Source organism: Canis aureus, chromosome 20, assembly GCF_053574225.1.
Source record: "Canis aureus isolate CA01 chromosome 20, VMU_Caureus_v.1.0, whole genome shotgun sequence".
NCBI lineage: Eukaryota > Metazoa > Chordata > Mammalia > Carnivora > Canidae > Canis > Canis aureus.
The window spans coordinates 19,058,119-19,064,118 of NC_135630.1; positions in this window are offsets into that span (position 1 = coordinate 19,058,119).

The following is a 6,000-nucleotide window of genomic DNA, read 5'->3' on the forward strand; positions in this document are numbered from 1 at the left end:
TTGTTTGTTTTAGCATCAAGAATTCTTATTTGTTGAAGTAATTAGCAGAACAGTGCAAAAAGAGGAAAGAACCATAGGACTAAGCTGTGATATTAGGAATTCTTTGAAAAGGTGTCTTCCTGCCAGATTTTGACCCCTCTTTTTGCCAGCAGGAGCATAATAAAGTCGATTCTCTATTTGGGAGCACAACTGAAAATAATTCTCTTTACAAGTTTTCCTTGGATCTGGAATTAAATTTATGACACTTGCTTAGACTATGAGAGCAAAATAAATTCAATTCCTGGTTGTTAACTTAAAACTTGAGGAAAAAAATCAGAAAATTTTATTGTGCATAAAACAAAAAGTGATTGTATCTCTATGTTATGGGTTAATCCCCCATCAAAATCCATTTCTCCTCCAGGATTCTGTTCAAAGAGTAGTAAGTAGCCCCTTTAAAGGGGAAAAGGCAGCAGGACCCCAGGCAGCATGGAGATGGGCTTCCACACTGCCTCAAGACTCACAGCTCACAGTTTTCTCCTCTTTACTTCATAGCAGGACCTCTAGAGTTGAGAATCTTCACAAAGTGGTTGAGTAAATTCTATCCCAGCCTAAAACGCTCTTTCCTGCCACTCTTCCTATAACCAGTCAAACAGATGCTTGAGTTAAAACTATTCCTTCTCACTAAAACTAGAAAAAAAAAAGAAAGGAAAAAAAATGTGCTTGTCAGTTGAAATAATTAAGGCTCCTAATAGATAGTATACAGATTTTTAGGAAAGGAGTAACAGATTACCCTTTTAATCTTTGATCCACTCTTCATGAGTCTTTATTTCTTTTTTCTTTTTTTTTATTTATGATAGTCACACACACAGAGAGAGAGAGAGGCAGAGACATAGGCAGAGGGAGAAGCAGGCTCCATGCCGGGAGCCTGACGTGGAATTCGATCCCGGGTCTCCAGGATCGCGCCCTGGTCCAAAGGCAGGCGCTAAACCGCTGCGCCACCCAGGGAACCCCATGAGTCTTTATTTCTTTGTTTCCTCTCTCTTTCCTTCCTTCCATTCATTCATTCATTCATTCATTCAACTGTCAAATGTTTACTGAGTTCCTACTATACACCAGGCATACTTCTAGACTCTGGGGAATCAGATAGGAACAGGAACAAAATCTTCCCATTTATGGAACATACTTATAGCAAAGGGCATGAACAAGAACAAACATATATGTAATATATGGGAGTATTTATTGTCCCATATATCCCTGAGGATATAGGGATAAGAACTGATAAGAGGGAGGATTGTGGACAGGGAAGGCTCTTCTCATGGGAGACTTGTATGAAGTGAGGGAATAGGACCTGTGAACATCTAGGGGAAGGATATTCCAGGAAGAGGGAACAGCTCTGTGATGGGATTGTGCATTGTGTTCTCAGTGGAATAACGAGGAGACTACTGAGGCTGGGGAGGGCTGGGGACAGGGAGTGTTGCAGGAAATAAGCTCAGAGGTGTGAGGATAGGAGAAGAGATCATTGTGTTTGACTGTGTATGTTCTGCACCTCATTGGGTTAAATGGAAGTTGAGAACTCAGTTGTTAGTTATGGTGACCGGCATTTAACCATGATGATCTTATTTATCTGAGAATAGTTTACAAGTGAACAACATGTATACTTTTAAAGCTAAAGTGCTCTGATTAAATTGAAAGTGTAGGGGCAGATTTTGTGCTTGCACAGTATTTTAAATGTGAAATATTTGAATTAAATAGAAGAAACTATAGTAAACCTCAGGTAACATCCTATCTCACAGGATGAGTCAACTGTGATTTAGAAGGGATAATCATAATAATACAACCATAGCTATAACATTATGTGTCAAGCACTTTGTTGAGTGCTTTATACATTTAATTCCCATGACAACTCTGTTGGGTAGGCATATTACCCTCGTTTTTAAGATAAGGACACCCAAAATGAGAGAAGTAAAGTAACTTAGACAAGACCAGAGTCCCAATAAACAGCAGACACATGATTCAGAGGCAGAGTCAATCTTCCTCTTGCCTGACAGCAGGATTGCTATAAACAGAAGTTTTCTGACAATTAATGTTTTTGTTTAGATACTAAAAAATCCAGAATCCAGGCTCCTTGAGTTTTGGGACAAGGCCTTCTAATTTTCCTTGCTTGAGTCCAAAGCCGGGGTTTTTGACCACTATACTCTACTGCTTCAAAGTGATAATGTGTTCCAAGGTGATAGCTGGAACAGTTGGAACTATTATGGAACCAGTTATGAAATCAGTTATGGAAAAGGCCACAACCCAAAACTGTTAGGCTCTTAGCTTGGTGTTCTTTACAGGAGGCCACTCCATTCTTTGATCCCCCCCCCCCCCCCCCCACTCAACTCTTCCAACCAGCAAGCTCTCAACTACTCAGGGAAGTAAAGGGATGTTGAAGCCTTTTTCTCTTAATCGCTGCTACAGTCCTGCCTTCTGATCACCAGTTCCTCTGACAGAACCAACCATGAGCGATTACTTGAATTTTGGTCAAGGTCAGCTTCACCTTTTTCACTTGCCCTAAATTACTTTGGATGTTGGTCTAGGAATGTTTCCAAATCAAACTACACAAAGATTAGGGAAAATAATTCTATCAGTAAAAAAAAAAAAATTTTTTTTCCTGAAGAGTTATTAACTAGGGGAGAAACTGGAGGAAAGACAGAACACAGTTAATGGAGCAGATCATACTGTTCTGCCAGAAATTCTTCCTTGTTTTTAATTCTTTTCTTCTCTCCAGAGACAACATTTTAAAGAACATTTAGAAGGAAGACATAAAAGGCTAACATCTTTGGAGAAGAGAAATATGTGTTATCTGAGCAGAATAACCTGGACCATCATTTGCAAATGACATAATAATCATCAGAAATGCTGAAACCAAAGAATAGCTGGTTTTAGTCTTCCAAAGTTTTCTTTGAGTTTTTGCCGTGTCTTTGTTTTGTTTTCCTTGTGGGAGAAGACCATCATGCACACATCCCAAAGGATTCAGGATAGTTGGCTTGTTCTTTCTCTGTCCACACCTGGCTAAATACTCTTTGGCACTATACAGCTTGGGTAATACTTGGATTTATTGACCAACGGGATAGGAGTGACTGTATTGAAAGAATACATTCAATCATTTTCCAGAAAGTCAAATGAACAAGAAGATTCCAAAGAGTTAGGAATCATGAAAATTAGAAAATTGACTTAGCAATACCACATCTAGACATTTATACTCAGGAAGTAATGAAACAAGTAAACAAAGTTGTAAATGCAAAGCTGTTCATCAAAGAGTTGTCTCCATTAGCAAAAATAGGGAACAGCTTAAATATATATGGAAACATTTAGAGGAATTAAAATTAAAAAAAATATTTTATTTATTTATTTGACAGAGAGAGAGAGAGAGATTGAGAGAGCACAAGCAGGGGGAGCGGCAGGCAGAGGGAGAGGGAGAAGCAGACCCCCCTGCTTGGCAGGGAGCCCAATGAGGGGCTAGATCCCAGCACCCTGGGATTATGATCTGAGCTGAAGGCAGATGCTTAACCCATGGAGCCACCCAGAGTCCCCTAAAAATGTTTTTAAAATAAATTATGTGAGTGATGTCAACATTATGGTGAAATAGGATGGTTCTAGATATGCAAATCAATAAATGTGACACACCACACTAATAGAATGCAAGATAAAAATCATATGATCAAAAAAATCTTCAAATTAAAAAAAGCAAATGATCATTTTAATAGATATACAAAAAGCATTTGACAGAATATAGCATCATTTCATGATAAAAACCCTCAACAAGTTAGGTAAAGAAGAAACAACCCTTAACATAATAAAGACCATATATGACAAACCCACAACTAACACCATACTTTATGGTGAAAGATTGAAAGCTTTCCCTCTAAGATCAGGAACAAGACAAGGGTGCTCACACTCACTACCCCTATTAATGTAGCACTGGAAATCCTACTCAGAGCAATTAGTCAAGAAAAAAAGGTATATGAATTAGAAAGGAAGAAGTAGAATTGTATTTGTTTGCAGATGATATCATCTTGTATACAGAAAATCCTAAAGACTCCACCAAAAAACTGTTAAAACTAATCAACTATTTCGGTAAAGTTGCAGGATACAAATCACAGAAATCAGTTGCGTTTCTAGACACCAATAATGAACTATCTGAAAAATAAAGAAGACAGTCCCATTCACAATAGCACCAAAATACTTAGTAATCAATTTAACCAAGGAAGTGAAAGATATGTACCCTGAAAAACTATAACATGTTGATGAAATAAATTGAAGACACAAACAATAATTTGTTGTGTTTATATATTCTGTGTTCATGAATTAGGAGAATTAATATTGTTAAAATGTCCATACATCCCAGAGCTATTTATACAGTCAATATAATACCTATTAAAATTGCAGTGGCATTTTTCACAGAAATAGATAAAACAATCCTAAAATTTGTACAGAGCCACAAAAGACCCTGTATAGCCAAAGCAATCCCAAGAAAGAACAAAGCTGGAGGCATCACACTTTGTGATTTCAAACTATACTATGAAGCCATAGAAATCAAATCAGTATGGTTCTAGCATAAAACACACATAGACCAATGGAAAATAATTGAAAGCCCAGAAATAAACCCTAGCATATATGGTTAACGACATTTGACAAGGAAGTCAAGAATACTTAATGGATAAAGGATAGTCCTTTCAATATATGGTATTGGGAAAACTGGAAAGCCACATGGAGAAGCATGAAAAAGTATACTTATCTTAAAGCACTCACAAAAATTAACCCAAATTGGATAAAAGACTGAAACATGAAACATGAAACCATAAAACTCCTAGAAAAAAACTTAGGGGAATAGCTCCTTGACACTGGTCTTAGTAATGCTTCTTTGGATATGACGTCAAAAGCACAAGAAACAAAAGCAAAAATTAGTAAGTGGCACTACATTAAAAAAAAACCCAAAAACTTCTGCATAGCAAACTATTAACAAAATGAAAAGTCAATCTACTAAATGGGAGAAAATATTTGTCAATCATATATCTTATGAAGAGTAAACTTATAAAAGATAGAACTCCTACAACTCAATAGCAAGATACCAATCTGATTAAAAGAATGGGCAGAGGAACTTTATAGACATTTTTGCAAAGGATGTATACAGATGGCCAACAGGTTCATGAAAAGGTGTTCAATGTCACTAGTCATCTGGGAAATGAGAATGAAGACCACGTTGAGATAGCCCTCACACTTGATAGAATGATTATTATCAAGAAGAAGAGATTACAGATATGGTGGTAATGTGGAAAAAAGGTAACCCTTGGTGGTAATCTAGACTGGAGTAGTCACTATGGAAACAGTATAGAGGATCCTCAAGAAAAATTTAAGAAGAATACCATATGAGCCAGTATTTTTGCTTCTGTGTATACATCCAAAGGAAGTAAAATCAAGATCTTGAGATACCTGCACCTCCATGTTCACTGCAGCATTATTCACAAATAGCCAAGATATGGAAACAGTTTAAATGTCTGTCAACAGATGAATGAATAAGGAAGACATGATTATATACATGTACATATATCAGGATTTTATATATATATTTGTGATATGATATAAACATATCATATACATAATCAGGATTATGTTATATATAACATACATTATATTATATATAACTGAATATTATATAATCAAGAGTATACATATATTACATATAATTGACTATTACTCAGCCATGAGAAAGAAAGAAATCCTGCCATTTGCAATAACATGGACGGACATTGAGAGCATTATGCTAAATGAAATAAGTCAGACAGAGCAAGTCAAATACTGTGTGTTATCACTTATATGCAGAACTTAAAATAGCTGAAACTCATAAAAAGAGAGAGAGGAATGGTTGTTACCAGGGTCTGGGGCAGTGGGGAAATGGGGACATGTTCATCAAAAGGTACAAACTTTAAGTTATGTAAAGATGAATAATTTGGGGGGATCTAATGTACAACATGGTAATTA